The following is a 20,787-nucleotide window of genomic DNA, read 5'->3' on the forward strand; positions in this document are numbered from 1 at the left end:
TCAGGTTAATATTGAGTGGGATACGTAGGTCCCGGGAGCCCAAAAGTGGCACCTGGGAGCAGAAGGCCCTCGTTCCTGGATCGGTGGTGGGCTAGGCGAGGAATAAATGATAAGTTCTACCAAAGGGTAATTTTTAAGTAACTTCAAGCTTTTTGTTTCACATAAATTTACACAAAGTATTTTTTTCTTACAAAGCTCAGTTATAAAGAAAAAATCATCTTTGAGAACTAGAAAATGATATCTTTCGTCTTTCTTCCTGAAAAGCAGAGCTCTTTGTTAGAGTATCCTGCTGAATTTCAGGTGTCTGAAATCCTGTATTTTGGAGGTATTTCCATGATCCAAAACACCTGTTTGTACCCAAAGGTTTTGGTTTTCTTTTTCTGAACTGTTTTGGCTTTTCCAAGATGAAAAGAGCCTGATCTGAAAAACAATTTGATTTATCAGCGGTAAGCCATGTTGTTAGCAGCGATAAAGGACCTTGTTTACAAGGTGTCTGTATCCTCAGAAAAAAAGGAGTGTCCAATAATTGAATCAGGTGTCCTGACTGTATAGATTGAACTGGAAGGCCAACAGCAAACACAATGAACTTCAAAAGAACAGCTTCTCATCTCTCTGGGGACCTTCATTAACGAGTCACCAGAAAGGCAATTACTGTACAGTTCTTGTAATGACCAGGATCAGACACAAGCAATCAGCACAGTAGGCAGCAAGAAAGCAAGCAGAAAAAACCTGTGAAAATATGCCATTAAATCTTAATTATTCTTCAAAAGAAAACAAGCACAACTAGGGGGCAAATAACTGTAAGGAATATACAAAGCTGTATCAAAACCTGCTGGCTCGGGGCAATGCTGTTTAGTTATGAGCAGCAGCAGCGTTTATTTAAAGCCAAGCACTACGCTCCCACATCGTTCGGATGTATGTTCTCCACCTGTTTGCTAAAAGCCCGAGTAAGAGCTAGCCTTTGCTTCCACAGCATCGCTCCTCAGCCTGAGAGCCGGTCCATTATTCCTGTCTGTGCCACTGGCCGTATTCCGCCTGCAGAAGCCACGGGAAAGGCTGGGGCCCCGGGTGTACTGGCACGGTGTGCAAGGCAGTCTTCCCCAGGAAGAATAGCTTAATTTGCAAAGGGGGAAAGGCAAAGGGGAAAGGGGGAAAAATCACATTATGTTTTTATGATGGGAACATAAAAAGGCAAGATTGTAGAGGCTGTGCAGCAGAGCTAGGTTTTGCCACATCCCCATCCATGTCCTGGCCACCAGGTCTGTCTGCAGCTGACTTGGTGCGTGGTCCGTGGGACTTATTTACCCAGCAATGCTCCCCTGCGCCTGGGCTATCGGAGCCGTTTCTTGGGTGCTAAGTGTCCTGCTGAGCTCACGGCAATGCCCTGCGGAAGGTCTTTGGCAATTACGGCAACAGGAGTTTCTTGATTAGGCTCAGTCTTCCTCATAATTATAAACTCATATATAAGATAACTGGGAAGGAGGAGTATTCAGAGAAGCAGCGAGTGCAAGGTAACTAACAGCGCATGGTGTGATGGGGGTCCGTGGCATGACTGACCTCGCACAGTCCGAGACACGTGTCTCGAAGCCGAGTTTCTGCAAGGTGTGAAAGGCTGAGGTTTGGGGCACGCGCTGAGGTTCATTGCTTCTCATTACAAAATATATCCATGAGAAAGGCTGCTGAAAGAGGAGGGGGGAAAATCCCACCTAGCAAAGGGATGATGGTACTTGTAATGCCTATATAAAATTGATCCGCGTATTTGGTAAGCGCATGCAACTCCTCTGAAACTTGCTGGCTGCCCCCACACCAAGGGAGATTTTTAAAACTGGTCGACTTTCTCCAAATACGCTTCCTTTGCAGAAGTGCATTGGGGAAGTTACTTATTTGCCCTGTTGTGGATGTGGCTCCAGAGCATTGTATGAGTAATTGTCTAATGACTTTTTCCTGAGTGTGCTTTTCACAGTGCACCATATTTTCCCTGCAAAAAGAATAATTATGTAAATAACTATTATCAGAACATAGTGCGCAGCTTGGAAGTATAAGATGTATTATACGATCATATATTTGTATAGTAAGCTTGGTTCTGTAAAAGATAACAGTGAGTATTGAAACTGTGGTACTTTATTTATATCTGTTTCTGTGCATGTATCACCTAAGGTATTTTAACAATTTAAAGATTTGTTACATCTGATAAAGGCTATTCAATGTGGGAAATTACCCAAAGGAAATAATGGAGAGCTTTGCATCCAGAGCTCCCAAATATGAGGATTAAAATTGGTGATGCATCAGTGCTTTTGATTTCAGTGTTGACTGTCACAGTGATACTCCTTCAGTAAGGATTCCTTTAGTTTCCATGGGAAATCAAACAAAAAAAAAAAATGGAATAATTTGTTGTGCTTCTAAGCATTGGCTGATCCCTTAAAACAAAACAAAACAAAAAAGCCTAACTTTTTTATGTTCTAAATTGCTGTTTAACTTGGTCTTTAGAATAACGTTTAGTTCTAAGTCTAGAAAAGGATGTAATGTGTCCTAAAGTTACTTTGAAGTAAGAAGGACCTTTCAGCATCCACTATTAAAAGAAAGTTGAGATGACATGTCTCAACGAACAATATCACATTCACAAAACTGAAGTTCATCCTACGGTAACAGACTTCAAAGTAGCTTGTTAGACCTAAATCAAACTAGTACCTAAATCATTTTGTTCCCTGTGCTCTGCTCTGTTGGAGTAGTTGGAGGTTAGGGTTATTTTCAGTAAAGCTAGATTAGAAAATAGAGAAATACAGTTTAACAACACTTCTTGCTAAAAACACTTACCTGTTGTTTTAGCGTAATTACTGAGCCAAATATGTGTTGTAGACTAAGTCTCAATTCTGAAAACCAGATTTTCTATATATGAACTCATGGTAGTTTCCTGGATCCTGGACACTTATGATTTCATATTATAATGTTGTAGCACGCATAGGTTTCCTTCTCCTTCCTTTCCCCTCCTCCCAGTGTGCCTTTAAAATACACCACTCTTGTTTTCTCTCAAGCAGCCAGAGCGACAGAGTTAAAATTAACCTGCATGATTACCCAGTGAATCAAAACGAAGCAGGTAGCCGTGGCGCTGTGCGAGCTGCTTCACGAGCAGCCGGTTCCTGCGACTGCGAGTCTGGTTTCAGAGCGAGTGCTGCTTCTGCTTGGGTCCAGCTCCCCGCCTGCAAACCGCAAATAACGATACATGCGAGTACTTACTTGGTGGTTATCTAATGCCTTTCGGGAATTTGTAAACTCTGCTCTTGCCAAACTGTGTGCAGAATAGGGTTGCGCGCACCGTCAGGACAGCACTCACGGGGAGCCTTGCCTGCGGCGCCCCTGAGACGTAGCTGCTTTGCAGAATCCGTGTGTGCTAAGCAAAACCTGATCAACAGATTTTCATAGTCTTGCTGTCCTTTGCCATCTGCAACATTTTATTGCATTCTCTATGAATGTAATGTGAATTAATATGAATAAATAGGGCTGTCATACTTTTGCCAGCAAAAAAGAGCAAAACTTCTTATTAGCGTCTTTTTTGGCTGCTAACCCTTGCCGTCGACCTGGCTCTCCATGTGCCTCTGTGGCTGGCTGTTTGAAATGCCTGAATCATGAAGTACCTCCGCACATTTACCATAACTATATCTGGAAAGCACATTTGATACGTATGAGGATGACATCCAGGAAAAAATTGGATTTATAACAGCCAAAGGCAGGCTAGAAAGGAGTGTAATGGGGAAAAGGAGGAGGTACACAAGGTAGCTGCGTAACAGTGATGCTTCGTTTTAGAAATCTCAGTGTAAATGTAATGTTGTGGTTTATCTTTGAGCAGTCCATCTGCAGGTGGGTACCTACTAGAAGCCAAAGCTTTTTTAAAAAAAAGCTACAGACTTTTAATTTTTCAACTTGAGTTGTCTTCTTGGTGTTTGATTTCTACTGAGACATGCTCTCAGCAAATCAAACCCTTTGAAGACTTCTGTCATTAGGTTTGCAAAACTGGAAGTGTTAGAAAAACTGGCTAATAGCTCTTGAGTTGTACAAACACAGGTTGGTGCCTTCTCTGGCAGCAGCTACGCTCACGGGCGCTTCCTTCTTTGCTTCTTTAAGGGAGCTCCTAATCTTTAAGAGCTGAAAATGTACACGTGGCAGTAACACTATAATACCAACTCTTTCCCCAAAAGGAAAATTCTATCAAGGTACAAAGGAGTTTGTTTATAATTCCTGTTGGTCTTAGTAGCTAATCTATGTGAATGGATGGCACTGCAGAACATTTCAGTTTCTTCCTACTCTGGTGCTTTTGTCAGACCCAAAGGGTCAAGCAAAATACATGTAAAAAAATATTTTTAAAAAAATTGTTCAGGGAGAAGTTTTTCAGTGTAATGGTTCTATTTGACTGTTGTTTTTTTTTCTAGTTTCTTGCCGCTGTACTGAAGTTCTGTTTTTTTCCAGTGAGTTTTGTGCCCAGCCTTTCTAGGTGCAGCGCTCTGTTGCCTTTGGACTGAGTTTTGCCCTTATTAGCAGAGTTGGCACAGCAGGGTAGGAGCATCCCTGATGTCCTCACGCTGTAACCAGACAACTCTTAATATGAAGAGCAGCAAAACTAAGAAACAAAAATGGCATGATGAACAGGCTACATTTGTTTAATCTTACTTTATGCTTACTTTTTCCCTAGAAGTTCAAGACTTATTTGCTGTGAATTTCAGACTGTGCCTTTGTTTTTTTATTCTGGGGATGTCAGGAGGTCTAGGTTGTCTGGCTCCTCAAAATACCTTATATTTCTCGCACTGTCTGGAAAGGAGGAGTGTTTTCAGCTGTGGTTGTTGTTCTGGTCTCTTCACTCTCAGCCTGGTGAAACACCCTGACTTTTCCATAACCAATGGTGCAAGTAGTTATTATTTTTAACAACTTGTTTGCGAGATGTTTTATCTAGTCATCTAAATCATTCTCTTTTCAATTGCCTTTTTCCAGACCAACCCATAGGGCAAATGAAGTTTTTATTGTAAATATTTCCCTGACCTGGTCTAGCCCCAAAGTATTATTGTATTAATGAAGATCGTTCCCATGTCCTTCATTTCTGTTTACATCATTAGATGGATGAGTAGCAGATAAAGAAAAAAAAAATTAGTACATTCTGTCTGAAGGCATTTAAAATTAATTTAGAAGATTAAGCATACCTGTTTCAACAGCAGGAAGCACTTTGCAGTACTTGATTGTTAGCAACAGCTAATGAAAGACGAAAGGAAACATTTTTACTTCATTCACAATGAATAATTTTGCCTTACTGCTAGTTTTCTTCTTGAAATATAAGCCAGGGATGTATTTCATCATTAACCTTTTGAACCAGGCCAAGTATAATTGGCAATTCTCCTGCAACCTCCATTTGTCTGTATTATGTATTCTTTTTACAGAAGAAGTAATTGTCATTTTTTTTCTGTGTATCATTTTTTTGGCTAACCTTTGTAAAGGATCAGAAACATTATAGAGTCCCCAAATGATATCCTATTCCATCCAGGTTTAGCCAAACAACAGTGTGTAATGGTATTTCAATCTTTTCAATGTAAAAGAGGAGTACAATTGAAAAATTCTGTAAAAACGAATAAATGAGTCTCTAATTCCCTGGATTCTTACACTTCCCTCTGTTGAAGTCTAGTTAAAAGGTTCTAAGAGAAGCTTATGCTGTCTCTTAACATATAACGCCCAGCTGCAGCTTGAAAATCGTGTTGTGATGTAAACCTATCTGGTCTGAAATCATGTGGTGTCAGTGATGATGCCCTGTGTTTACTGAAGAGGTAATCAAAGATTTGGCCAACTGTAGCTGGAATTGCTTTTTAATATCTTAGCTGTCAACCTGCAAATACGTCTTTTTGACAGTATATTTGCAGGCATATATATGACATAGTAACAGATAACAGAACAGCCTTAATGTCAGGAGGAAAAAAGACTAGCTTCAATCAAGATGAAGGATGATATGTTTCAGTGCTTTTATGACAAGTGGCAGAAGACTTCAGAAAAGGCCTACGCTAAGATTTTTGATGGGCTTTACTTACTGAATCAATATCTCCCCCACTCCATTCCTTGCTTGCTGATTGCCCTTTCCACCTAATCATTATTTAATAAATTAAAAAGAGATGTGCTTTTTATTTCTATTACTAGTTACGCTTCTGCTGAGTGTGCTGTTCGCTAGTGGGTACTAGCATGCTGCTTTATAACAGAAGTGGCATAGTTTTTCATTACAAATGCAATTATCAGGCTGGTGGTTGGCAGTTTACTGCTCCTTTGGCCCACAGTGTATCATCACAGGTGAGTTGCATATTGTTGCTGATTGCATCAACAGATAAGCTTTGAAGCAGGTGGATCTGGAGACTAGACTCTCGCACCTGCGGGCTGTGATGCCTATCCTAGAGGTGAAAATCTTGGAGGCTTACAGTGTTCTGATCATACTGCTGCTGTCTGCTGGAGAAGAGGGAAGGTAGGAAGGAAAGAGAACTTTGTATTTTCTGCAGTTTTCATCAGATGTCCTTTGTGTAGCTGGGAAGTTAGGTGTTCAGGGATTGCATTAGCTAATCAGTTGCAATAGTTCCGTTTAATCCAAGAGAGTAGTCGGGTGGGGGGTATAGCACTATATAACATAGCGCTGCCCTACAGAACGTAAACTTGCTCTTTAGTATACTGTTGTATAGAGAAGGACTTTCCTCAAAAAATTTTTAACTGTTTTGAACAAATCCAGACTTGCCACGTGAATCCAGGTTGTTACGGTTGGTGTGTGTCTGACTTAAAAGGCTACTGGGATAAGCGAGAATAAGTATTGCTGTATTCATCCAGTTATGGCCTCTTTTTTTTCTTTAAATCTGTAACTTGAAGCAGTTAGAAGTATTAATCACTCTCATTAATAAAAACAGACTTCTAGCAGTTTTATAACCCTCTTTGCAGAGGACTCTGTTCTGTAAATATCAATCCAGACTCGTTCTGCCAGAACGCTGCCTATGAGGTGGATAAGTGTTATTACTAGCATTATTAGGGAAACCAGAACAGTCATGATCAATTTTAAAGTAATTAGATTAGGCATTTTAGGTCCTTAACTTTTGGCGACTCATTGCAAGAAACTTCCACTCTCCTGCCATATGGAACTGCAACCTTATAAAAGCAAAATTTAGCATCTAGACACTGAAGCATTGGCTTGGCCAATATGGCATAGGAAGTCTGTGGCCAAATTGAGAAGAGAAATGATAATCTCATTTGTCTTTTTAAGGCAAATGAGCTATGACCTTCTTCATCGTTTGAAGGTATTTAGTGCTTTGAAAATATTCTGACAAATTGCTAACATGGGAAAAAGGGGAAAAAAAACCCATTGTCTTTAATTCCTTCAAGTAAGGATAGGGACACAGTCTATTTCTGGATAAAATGCATCATTTTTTATTATCGTTTGGTGTAGTTTTCTGTGTAGGAGAGTGCTGCTGATGCATTAGGAACATTAATGCAGTTGCACCCTCCCTACTACATGCCTGCGAACGGTCATGTGTTTCATGCAAACACGAGGATGCGTGCACGAGCACTGGGCTGGGATAACCCTGCACTGCTCTGCTGGTACTAATTATCTAAAACACTGTAGTCATTTCTGATCACATTACTTGATAAAGATGGAAAGAATACTTTAAAAGAAGACATTAGAAGACCTTTCTCAACATGCTTGGTTCCAAGAGAACATTAACTCTGCTGAGTAGTGAAAGTAACAGGAATCACTCAGTTTGCCTTAAGGCCATGACAAAACAGTAATCTGTTGATAATTCTGCAGCCCTATGAACTGTTCTCATTTGCTCCATAAATTGTATCGAGGAATAACCTTTTTTGAATAACAATATGTTAATTTCTCTATGTTTAAGAAGGGTATAAGTAGTTAAAATAGAAAGCAACCCAAATAGCTTCTTATGATATTGCACACCCATTAGCATAAACTGGAACCCAACAGATCTATAGTTAAATACCATTAAAAGCAGTTCTTAAAAAAAAGGATCATAATTGACTTTGCCATATGTCTCTTTTTCTTACCACACACTCTTCAGAGTGAAACACAGTCACCGTTCGTAGAGAAGCTAATTATCTGCTGTCAGTTAAGCCCTCAATAACTGATCTCTTGGCAGCTGGTAATAACTTCCAAACCCCACTGCATACTGCAGTCAAATACATGTTTATTCACTGGAGAAAGAAGAGGAACAGAGCTCATCCGTTCCCCAAATACCACAACTAGCTGCAATTGCCTTCAGGATAGCTTTCCTTGACTGTTTCCCTTCAATTTTAGCCTTTACTTTTCTATGACTATTTAAGACTTGAACATTTCAGACCCCAAATGATGGAAATGTAGCTTCGGCCTTTGTCTTCTGTTTTTGGTCAATATATGAAACAGTGTTCAGAAAACTTATCTTGCGATATTTGCCTCTAAGTTTGTTGCAGGTTGCCTTTTTGTGTAGTTTTGCTGCGAAATCATAGATGTTTTGACTGAATTTTGAGTTCGCTGAAGCAGCATGTGAGAAACGTAGTGAATGAGAGAAGAGGTGGCTTGCAAGTCCATCTGTACCCTGGCGTGAGCTTCTCCAGGCTGGGAAGCTGCTCGCTCTGTGAGGGTCACCCCACCGGGCAGCAGTCCATTTCCCACACTGTCCCACGTTATCTCTGGTTCTCATCCCAACTTTTTCGTATGCTTTGATCTGACTGGAGGGCCAGTAGTATCTATTGGCTTTAAATTACAACATTTTGTAATGTAACTGCTTTATGAGCTACCTTGTGTATGAAGAGTTGAAAGTCAAAAGTCTTTTAGCTTTCTTCTATTACCATAAAAACGATGACAAAACACTAGCGAGTGTGGAATACAGAGGAAAACAGAAATATGATTAAAGAGTTTTTATGGCTTCTTTTAAATATAAATAAATTTTCAGCAATAGTGCTTGATTTGGGAGAACAGGAAGGAGAAACTTTAACTGCATAAAGCTATGTGGGGAAATTAAAGGAACAGGATAAACTCCGTGCAAGTTGTAAACGATAGGTGAACGGAGCGTGCCTGGCTCACGTTCACGTGAGCCCGCGGCAATGAATTCTCGTAATAAACGTACAGTGCCGAGAGGGCTCATCACTGTTCCCTTTGCAGCCTTGCCTCAGACAGCTCCTCAACACCGAGACACAATCTCCATTTCTTTGTGCCCTAATTTCATTCTTTTTTTTTTTTTTAATAACATTTGTTTTAATCCATCTCTTGGGATAGGTCAAGTTGATTTAATTATTTAATGGCTGCAAAGTATATTTGTATCCTCAGATTAAAAGACCTGCTCCGTATCTGTCTGTCTATCTTGTGCTCCATCACAGAAGTATTTAAAGTCTCAGGCATTATTATACACAAAGGAGGACATTAAAATGTTTCTGGTGATTGTTCCTCCTTGTTAGGCAGCCACATTTTTCAGCGCTTTTTGGTCAGTGAAACAGACTGCTGTAAAGCAGTGAATCAATAGATGATTGGTGTCCTCTTTTCTCTTAATTGTCACCATCTCCACTATAGATAGATCTGATCTTTTTTCTTCTTTTTTGGCTTTCAGGAAAGAAAGGAATTGCCGTGATAATAGAAGAGTCTTTAGCTTGCTTCCTCTTTTTTTCCTCATCATACAGGCATACACATCCATCTATCGCTATTGTAATGTGCTTTTGAGGTGGAAAAGGCTATTTAGTACATCTTTTTAGTAACTACCTCTGCATAATAGGAGCACCAAAATTGAGGGTACTTTTCATTCTCAGAGCAACTGGAATACTTCTGAGTAGATGAATAAATGAGCTCTTTAAGGAAGAACATCAGGAGAACCAGTTAAGCTAGTGATCTTATAAGATCCATGAAAATAATTCTGTTAATATCGTTTGGATATTTAATTAAGCTGTATGTTCTGATGACTTTAAATATAAATTTAAATATCTGCCTTCATTTTCTTTACATATTTAAAGCTTGCACGCTTTACTTGTCCCGTGTACCAACTGCTGTGCTGGACATGGAAGTCTGTGAAGATAATAGCAGTGTAACGTGAACTTTTTTTAAAAGCAAATAGCACAGTAACTGTCTTCTGGTCTCGGGCACGTTTTGCCCCACAGCTGCAGAGGCGGTGCTGGCTCGTCACGCATGTGCTGCTTTCACCGACCGTCAGGCAGCCGGGCTCCTCGGACCTGGCGCCGGGAGCGGGAGGGAGAGAACTGCGAGCGAGGCGGGAGCCGAGCTAAGGATTTAGGACGTGGTATTTTACTAGTCAGGGTATCTGCACACTGTGTGGTGAGGAATAGTAAGTGAGCCCTTCTGCGCTCCTCCTCGCCCAGGATCAGCTGAAGATGAACGCTGCGTCTAGAAGAAAGCTCCCTTTAGTCCTGAGAAAAGAAGTGGGGCCTTGCAGTAATACGCAGCTTTCGTTTCGCAAGTGAGCTGCTATTTTTCAATGTTTGGGATACAGCGGAGAGAAATCCACAGTAAGGAAAGCCAAGTTCTTTAAAACAGAAATACAAATAGAAATACGTTGCTGTGATCGCCATCTTCCGTGACTGCCTGCTTTCACCTTTTATCCAAATTAATATGTTTTAGAGGTGTTGCTGTTGCTGTTTTTCCTCTTCCTCAATCCTGCATCCCTCTGCATGCGGAGGTTGAACCCATTTTGGTGAAAAATGCGCTTAGCTTGAACTACCCACTGGTGACTAGTGCTTCTGCAGTACAATCTTACGTTTTATAAAATTTCTTTCATCTGGGAGGTTTTGATAGCTGCTTACATCATTGAAGGCTGCAAATTATTTGTAAACAAGGCCTTACTATTTGCAAACTTGGATGTTGTTTTGTAAAGTAAGATGGATTGAATTATTACAGGCAAATTCCTAACGTTACTCTTGTTTACAGCACGCTTCCCTTAACAGTAAATCTCCGAGCCCGTGGGCACTTTCAATTACTGCATCTTCCTCGCTCAGCGAAGGAGCTCGTAAACCTCTCTCACTGTCGCGCTGCTTCGAGATCTCTGCGTACAACGAAGGCTGTGTCTGACGGTGCGTGTTTTAAGAGGGACCTGCTTAATGAGTGATGTGTGTGGCTCGGCTACGCCTACAGCAAATGTGGGTTACGCCGATGAGTACGGGAGACTCGGACCCTTCTTCGCACTCTTAGCTAGTACGTGTAGGGCAAAATCTTATTCATATGCTACGTGAGGAACGAGTAGGAAATACCATGGACTTAAATCTTGAAAATGTTTGCAGGGTTTTTGTGATGTATGAAAAGGATAGAAACTTTTCCCAGTATTAACTCTCTCGAATGTACAGCACTAAACCAAAGGTATATCACTTGATGGTATTTCCAGTTTTATGCGTGTTAGAGATACTAGAAGTTGCAGCTGTTCAGGCATAGATATCTGCTGCGGTGGGTTTTACAGCATTATTTACATAGGCGTCATGTTTACATAAACTCTTTCTGGACCTACACAGGTGGCCAATGAATATATTCTCTTGTTTTACAGATGTAAAAATGAGGTGTGCATAGGAAATAAAATTCAAATTTCATGACAGCCCTTCTTTTCTATTCACATCGAGAGAAAACATGGGGACGGTAGGAATCACAGCCGACAAGTCCTAACAGTTTGTCCGGTGGATAGTCCCCTTTTAACGCTGCGAGGGGCATGGCTTTTTCTAACTGAAATTACCATTTTCTGCTCACTCCCAGTGAGTTAACTGAAAATAAATAAATAAATCCAAACCCCTAGGAGAAGTGTAACGGTCCAAGTTTTTTGAACATAGATAGCTAAAAGTAATTCGTAAAATCTGTGCTTACAAATATACATTGATACAGTAATTAGATTGAGTTGCTAGTGGAAACTGGAAGTGTTCAACATTTCTGGAAATCTGTCCAACCTTAGTTATCTAAATGTCCATTAGAAAGCTAATTTTAGGGATGTTAGTTGGAAAATGTTGATGAATATGACTAGTTTTGTACTAACGTATTAAACAAGTAATAGCAGAAAATGTTATGCCCCCGCATAAAAATAAATAATAATAAAAATATATGAAGCATACAGATCTATCACAAAATAACTGTAATCCCATTTTGTAACAGTAATGGATAGATCGTAGCAAGCTTCATGATCTTTTTATGCCAAAGTTGTTTTCTGTTTATCAAGTGGGATGTAAAATACAGTGTACCTTCCTATATGATATATCAATGTGTAAACTCTACTTGTGGTAAGCAGTCCATCTTCCTTTTAGGTTCGAGCTTTAGGTTTAAGTGTTTCCAGCTGTCAAAAGTTTAATTTGGGTCAGTAGCAGACCTGTGGCAGCTGGGAGTCGAAAGAAAATGGTGAAAGGCAGGAGGGCCACTCTAGCCTGGGATGCACTTGCCCTAGAAGTGAGCGAACCTGGCATGGTACGTCCATCATGGAAAACAGGGCTCAGGAAGCCATCAAGGCCATTCCTGTGACGTGGGACAGGAGTAGCAGTATCTGTCGCCTTCCTTCCCCTCACTAATTTCAGCAGTCCTGGATAAAAACCTTTTGACTGTCATTTACATTTGGCTGGCTTTGACATATTGTTGTATTTTCTGATACCTGACTCGGCTGTGAGCTGTACCGTGTGCCTCTAATGTGTTGACCCAGTAAAGCTGCAGGTGTTCAGTGTCACACTGTGATGCTTTAACACAAATTTTTGAAAGTAGAAGGAAATGTCATATTGGAATGAAGAATTGTAATACTCTGTCATCGTTGAGAAAGGATTATTCTTTGGCTTGCAGGAACTTAAAACATGAAAAAAGTCAGTATCAAAATTGGCTATTCTAGAGGCTGCAGAAATGGTGGGAACATTAAACAGTTGCTACTGCAAGCATCTTTGCCGTAGTGGATCATGCGTTTCTGCCTCGCAGAAGTAAAGGACTTCTTGTGCACAAGTAATATTGTTAGCTTGCTCTTAAAGATCTGACTTGTTACGGAGCACCTCCTTTCCCAGGTCTCTTCGTTATGCTCTTGGCAATTGAATGATGTGGGCCAGGTGAGTCTGTCCTAGCACACAGAGACTTGATACCTCAGACCTGGCCATTGGGTCAGGTGCTCCAAAGAAACTGCTGGAGCTGAGAGGTTGTCACTGGTTCAGGCATGTTTGAGGTGTGTTGAGGAAGTGGAGAGGACAGTAGGAGAATAACTGTGGTTACAGGGCCAAAGACACTAAGGAGACAGTCTGATTTGAAAGTGTTGGCAGCAGAGGCTCAAGTGTTAATAATGTAACAGATAAAGGCCTGAAGAGAGATGTGTGTTGGTCACTGTCGGATCTCATTGGCTGTTTGTGTAGTTCATCATTGCTGCTGGTGCGCCTGGCACGTTGGTATCCTCTGCTAGCCTTGCTCCTTTTCCTGTGCTGGGCATCCCTGCCATGGCCTGTAGGCACAGGCGTCGGGGTGCTCTTCCTCGTTCCTCCCTTTCTTAGGACAAAGCTGTTAAAACCAGTGCATCTCTAGGAAACACTGTAGTTCCTCTGAGGTAGCATATTTTGGCAAAAGCTTATGTTGGTGAAATTTTCTTTTAACCAGCTTCTGCAGAGTGACAGTGGCAGTTACTGAAAGGGGGTCCCAAGTGAGAGCAGGGGGTGCAGGATTTGGGTAACGAGCCTGCGCACTGAGCACCGAGCACCGCTTCCTTGCAGAGACCGTGCTTGAAAGGTATCTGACCTCGAAAACATTAATTGTCTGCCTCTGATGTAAATCCATTTCAGAGGGAAAAACATTCACTATAACTTTCATGTTATACGTAGAGCAAAGATAAATTTTCTTCCTTCCCATTTATTTAAGAAGAAAATTCATTTTGTGTGGAGCTGACATATTTTGTAGAGTTATTCTTTGTCAGCAGATCATCTCTTAAAATATATGATCTGAAGTATATAAGTCTGTTATTTTAGAAGGCAACACCTGCTAAAAATGCACTCCTCCATCCAAAAAACTTAGCTTTTGAGTGGAAAACTACTGCTGCTTAAAGCCAGTGGTATGAGTGACAATGCAAAATTCATCTTAATAAGCACCTCACTTGATGACTATAACAGTTGAAAGCATTTGGCAACATTTTAAATTGAATGTTAAAAGAATTAAAATTTCTTTGTCATTAATTTTAATAATACAGATTAGTAGCAGGATCTATCACCCATTCTGGAAAAATTGCCTCACTTACCTTCCCTCTTTTAAATTCATTTGGAATCATTCAGTACTATGAAGGGTAATATTGTATTGAAAATATATTTATTGTAATTTTAAAATTAGCAAATTAGATAGCAAAACAATGCCAAGTACGTTTTTATCAGGACAGGTTAAAAGCCTGATACTTTGGCAAGTAACATAATCCAGATAACCTTTAAGGTTTGTGTTCATGTTCAGGCGCAGCTGGAAGCTGTTAGCTAGGACAAGTGGGTGACCTAGGACAACAGCTCCAGCTGCAGAAAGTCAGGCTCAAGCCTTTCTGAAACTGAATCTTAGTCATTTCTTCTTCTCTGTAGTACCCTTTTAAGGAACAGCCAGATATTTGCCTTTTAAACCAACTCTCAAATCCACTTACTTAAAAGGAAGAGATGAGAAAACATTAAACAAATCTAATACTGCTGAATTAACGCAACTTCCTACACTTACACTTGGTAGCCGAACACAAGCTGAACAGGTAGTAGCTGTCCAACCTCTAAGGCAAATGAAAACCAGTGTACAAAAACACTCTGTAGAGAAAACATCTTCCACTAATATCAGATACAGTGGTAAGAATCAAAACTGAAAGAACTAATATAAAATACATTCTGGTTTTTCACATTAAGAAGTTAAATGTCCTTGGAGTGCAGGGTTTAAGAGTACCTGACTGTATGAGTGGTCAGAAGCAGTTTCCTGTTGACATTACCAGATCAAGGTAGTTCTGAAGTCATATTACATCTTTTTTTTCTGTTTCATAGATCCCTCTAATGATCAGCAATAAAGAAACACTGTGGAATTAGTTCAAATTTTGATTATGCAGAAAGAAGTCAACTTGACTATGATAAGCTGTGTTACACCTGGAGGGTTTAAATAGCCATAATTTGATTTAACCAGGGAAATGAGCAAGCCTGTCATGATAGAGGGAAAAGACTATATGCTAGTTTGATAGCATCCTTTTCTGCTAGAGGAGTATCGGAAGATGGTATTACAGTTCTGGCCACTGAGAGATTCACACGCTTATTGACAGTCTTCCTTAGTCTTCGTAGCTGCAGGTTACAAATTATTTTTTTTTTTGTACCTACTGTTAGCCTCTGAAAATGTAATTTGATATCATTTCTGAAATAAAAAAAAAATCTTCCAGTTTTCTTAGGTTTTAGGATTTGTCGTGTCTCATAAGTAACTGCTGAGCGAGAGGTAACTGCATGGATTTTAATCATTATAGCAGTGTTCTGGATAATACTTTCTTTGATTCTCTGAAACTTATTGATATTCAAAGTGTTATAAAATGCTGGAGATGGTGTCTTCTATTCTAAGTTTCTAAAAAATCTATAAAAATAGTAGGAACTACAGACTGGGCAACAAATTGTTCTTGAAAAATAACTGCATACAATGCAAAACATGCCTTTGTTGCCAAAGAATCCCAGAACTGGATGCAACAGGGCCAAATGGGCAAACATGGACTTAAGAATAGAATATGGCTTTTTTTTTTTCTATAGAAAATTTTATTCACAGTAGTTACAAAAATACTGTTTACGGTAAGGGCAATTGGTAGACTAAAATGTCATTTTTTTATTAATTATTTTTTGTCTTTTGAAATTGGAATTTTGCTAGCCATTTGGGGCGAGCTTTCATAAGGAAAAGAGTCATCTTTCGTACATGTTCAGTCTGTTTATTTGCTTGCAGTAGGACGTGAAACAGACCCTAATACTATTATGCTAAGTAAAAGTTTGATTGTATTGAATCTATTTTGAGTTGTATCAGTAAATATTGCAATGAATGTAATAATAATAAAGCACTCTACCGGCTCACAAGCCTGTTATAAACTCATTTAATATAAAATCAAAACTAAAGCTTACCAAACTCCTCATCCAGCAACAATTTCATTTCCATGGGCAGTAGGATCTGCATGTTTAGCTTTTTGATATTCATTAGAGGATCTGTTTCTAATCGGGACCTTAATCTCTAATTAGCCTTACCATAGTGAGAGCACCTGGGGAAGAATGCAAGTGGAGTTTCTAGGGCTGACACGGATGTATCCCATGAAGGCTGCGTGGGAGGAGTGTATTTTGGTGCTCTTGGTGACGAGTTCCTGCATTTTCCTGCCCCAGGAATGCCTTAGAATAGGTTGTCCTGAGCATCCAATATTTGGAAAAGATGCAGGCACGTGAGATTTTTGCATTTAATGATATATGCTGCCTTCTGTGACCTCTTCGTATAGCCTGTAAGACCTCTTGCGAAGATCAGCCCTGTGCTGGACAGATGAATGCTGTTTAAATGAGAAGATGCTTTTATTCAAATGGTGTGAGTGTTCCTGAACAATTTGATCTTAGGACCCTGTTGCCAACATGTTTGTTTTTCTGGAAATTGTGTAGCTACATACATTCACTGCCAGTAAACATTCCTCATCCAGCGGTCTGTGTTTTAGGTGAGTGGTTTTTAGGTGCATAAACGGAACACTTTGTTGCTAATTTGACTGCAAATTTCAAGACAGATAATCTTAGTCCCTGTGGGGACTGGTAGAAGGAACCTGAACCAGGTAGTCTTCAGCACTTGCTTCCCGACTCTCCTGTAACTACAACGCATGTCTAAGGAAGCTGAGCAGCAGAACTGGGCAGGGTGAGTACCTCTGATTCACAAATTCACACTGAGCTCTAATTTGGCCAATAACCGACGAATTTCCCCCCTTCCCTGGCTTTGGTTGTCAATTTGCATATTCAAATAAAAAGTGAGGGCACTCTGAAAAGGAAACAGAAGTTCAGATAATTTATAGACTGACTCAGTGGGCTGCACAGAAAGCGTATCAGTTGTTTTCAACTAAGTAATAAAAGCTGTAAGACCATTTGACTTTTGGGTGTATGTTATCCTTAGGCAAAGTATCACACATGCATTCAATTAGCTTTTGCAGCACACTAATTTGAGTTTATGAAGCATATTGTCCCTGCAGCAAAGAAATGCTGCAGGGCTATTGTACAGTATTATGCACCGCAGCCTTAGATGATTAATGAGTTTTTATTATTACTGCTAGCCTACACAAGCAGCTTTACGAATTATCCAAATTTAAGGTCTAGGTGACTAGTTCTTCCTGTTTTTTACATCACAAATTGAACTTTACTTTATCGGAAATGTGAAGTTTGTCTGAACAGAAACAGGCTTTTAGCATTTAGGGACAGAGGAAAACAAGAGAGAACTTGGTGTAAAATTTGCACATGGACAGTGTTTTTTGTGAAATAGTGTAGCTTTTGAATTCAGAGGGAGGCTGTAATTTTCATTAAGGAGCCCTTTATGATGGGATTAATCATGGGGAAAAAACTTAACTTTTATTACATTTATTTTAAAGTGAAGAGTCTTATTATTAAGCTGGTATTGGATTTTTTTTTTTAACATTTCATACATGCTAAAGCTTTATTGGCAACATCTTTCTCTTTCACTTTATATTTAAAATAGAAGTTTAAAATACCTTTTTGGTTTGCGTTCTTCAAGCAAGGGGAGCTAATTTCTGTTCCCTTTCCTCTGCTCCTGAAGTTTGTCCTGATGCATAAGCATAAGCTGTCCTGGCCTTGAGGAGGAAAAGCCCACGTGCCAGACCATAATCGCTCTTTGGCTGGCGTGTGGGACTTGGCCCATATTTGCTAGGAGCAGGAAGGTATTGCTGTGCTTGCCCCTCGCGCAGCGTAGCCACGCGTGGATGGGACGGCTTCTGTGGCCGAGCGTGTTGAGCAAGTGCTGCTGTCCCCGTCTACCCTAACCGCCTCCTCGCTGCCTTGCCTAGCGCCGCAGTGGGACTTAGGGAGCAGGAGCTGCTCGTAAAGGTGGGAGAGCTCCGCTGAGCTTACTGTAAAGCCGCCTTTGCCTTCCGTAGTGCCACGGTGACCGGAACTTCGGAAATGTCTTAGGAGGAGCCGCGTGCGTTAGCTGCACTGCAAGGGAAACCATTTAGTCCCGCCTCATCTCGACTTAGGACACCTTTCATTACCCTTCAGGACCGTACGTAATAGCAGCTTTGCCCCGTCCGCTTTGCCGAGATATCTTCTGCTTGCCTTTGCTACATCGAATTCAGTTGAATACCCTAACTAAACTCAAAGAGTTATGACAGTCTGAAGTTCGTCCACGTGATTTCTTTTGCTAATGATGCTCTATTGCAATGAGTTGTTCATGTTTTCTTAACTCTATTCGGTCTTCATAGTTCAGATTTGCAAGAGAAGACAGGCATTTAATATACTGTTGTTGTATTACTGAGATGTACAAACTACATACCCTCTTTAGAAAAATATAATACTGGGAATCTGTTCTTCCATGCAGCAAGAAATGTGGAAAGTGTGTGTATACATATATATATTTTTTTTTCTCCTTATACATGTGAGCAAACCTAAGTCTAGATTTATCTCCAATTCCTTTTGCTAGATAAGAGGATTTTTTTGTGACTCAAGTTCTGACTTCTGAGTAAGAAAATGTTAAGCATTAAAGTATAAATAAGATAGAAGCAATGGTTGACTTTGACAGATACAGAAACATGCAAAATGCTTGAAGAAATCATATTTTATTGTAGGTAGGCCAAGTATGAAAGAAATGCAAAAATTAGCTCCTGAAGGAAGGTATCAAAATGTGCAGTTGCGTTACCAGCTTGACTGTACTCATTAAAGAACAGCCTTTTTTTTTTCTCTCCTGGCACCTTTTCTTGAATATCATTGCTCAGCTGAAGCAAAATAGGGAGAGTAATATCCTTTTCCTTGATTATTTTTCTGTTGAGCTAATGGGAAGAAGGTTAAATGAAGTTAAAATAAATACAGTATATAGGTGCTATAAACATACTATATAAATATGTTATGTCAAATACAGTTAAAATGTAGATAGGCTTGAGGTAGACTAGGAAATAAAGCCCTTATTGTTCCAAACAAATCAGGCACTGAGCGATTTTGCTCCCACCCAGGCTGGGCCATCCCGTAGGCACCCGCCTGGGATCAGATTAGCCCCTGACCAAGGGAGGTATTTATAACTTGCGTGTACATAATTTCCAGTGTTGTAGAGATTTGTTCCATTCAGCGGAAGCATTTAAGGGGTGTGATTCTATGTCTTTTGAAGTTTTACCATTGATTTTGGAGACAGCCGTATCCGGTCTTCAGTAGGCAGTTAACTGACATAACCACTTTCTCATTTATTTCTTCTGGCTACATTTTAGAGCTCAGTAAAAGCCATTCTTGAACACAAAAGGAAAAATGGGAAGGGAATGATGAAGTCTCGGCGGTCCAGAATAGACATGCTGCTGACTTTGAGGCTGAGCCACTTTGACAAGAGAATAAAAGCAGAGGACTTGCTCATGTTTACAAGATGCATGTCCCAGAGTGCACTTTGCATCCTAGCTATACAAAAGAAACAGCTGATCAGCAAAAAACCTCCTAATAAATCTATAAACATGCCTCGACCCTTTCTGTTTTGTTTCAGTGATTCTTCAAACTGTAAGAATTGTCTAAAACTTTTTTTTTTCCTCATCCACTTGTGAAGCAGAGGTCAATGTGTAGCATTGGGAAATGCATTTTATTTTGTACCCTTTTCACTGATTAATAAGTTAACTGGTACAGAACTCTGTTGCTTTATTCGTCATAAATTAATAACTTAGTTGCTAGTACAGTCTGGCTAATCGTATCTTGAATTAGGTAATTCAGTTCAGAACACTTTGTCCTCTGTTACAGCTGCATTCTTCCTAGTTTTGTAGACGATCGTCCCCTCCTCTCCCTCCCCCCTCCCCCTGCTTCAAATCTTTCACATTTAACTGGTTACACAGCTAGGAATATAATGTTCCAAAGATATAAATAATAATGAGCTCCTTTAATAAAATCAGACATAAGTTATGCAGCAGACGTCAATTATAATGGATTTTAAAGGTTTTGATCTAGAACCTGGGTGGCATTACATTTAGACTAATAACTGTAACTATGATTTATGTGTTTGCAACTGAAATGGTTTCAGTGCTTCGATATATGTCCAAAGTAAAATTTATAGTCTGCTACAGAATGTATAAATAATGAACAGCCATATGTCATAATGCATTTAAAAATTTGACTTCTTCCGCAGCCAGCATAAGGTAAAATGAATTAAAATTTCAAGTTCATTGGGGATTAAGTTACTCTTTAATACTTTAAAGGAGCTCCACAAATACAAAAATGATTTAATTACATTTTTCCCCAGTAAAAAAAAGATATTTTAAAATTTGCAGCAGTGTTCAAATTAAACCACAGCAGTGTGTAAAACATAAGATGATAAGAAAAAAAAAAGACCCACTTTTCTCTTAAAACTCATTGCCACTAATTTTCCCTAGATAGCAGAACTAGGATACAGACCATTGGCAAAAGAAATGCTGCACGAAGAAATGGAAGGGAAAGGAGCTATAATTTTCAAAGTACCCTTCTCCCCCCACCCCAAAACGCAGATCTGATGTCGGGAAAAAGCCGTGGTCTAGCTTGGTGAGATGAGCCGCGTGTGACGACACGGACGCGCGCTGCGCGTTTCCAGCTGTCGCTGGAAAGTTTCGGGGAGTTCTCCGTGGCTCCTCCGGCCGCGGAGAGCGGGACGCTGCGGCCTGC

This window comes from Rhea pennata, chromosome 15 (assembly GCF_028389875.1).
Source record: "Rhea pennata isolate bPtePen1 chromosome 15, bPtePen1.pri, whole genome shotgun sequence".
In the NCBI taxonomy this organism is placed as follows: domain Eukaryota; kingdom Metazoa; phylum Chordata; class Aves; order Rheiformes; family Rheidae; genus Rhea; species Rhea pennata.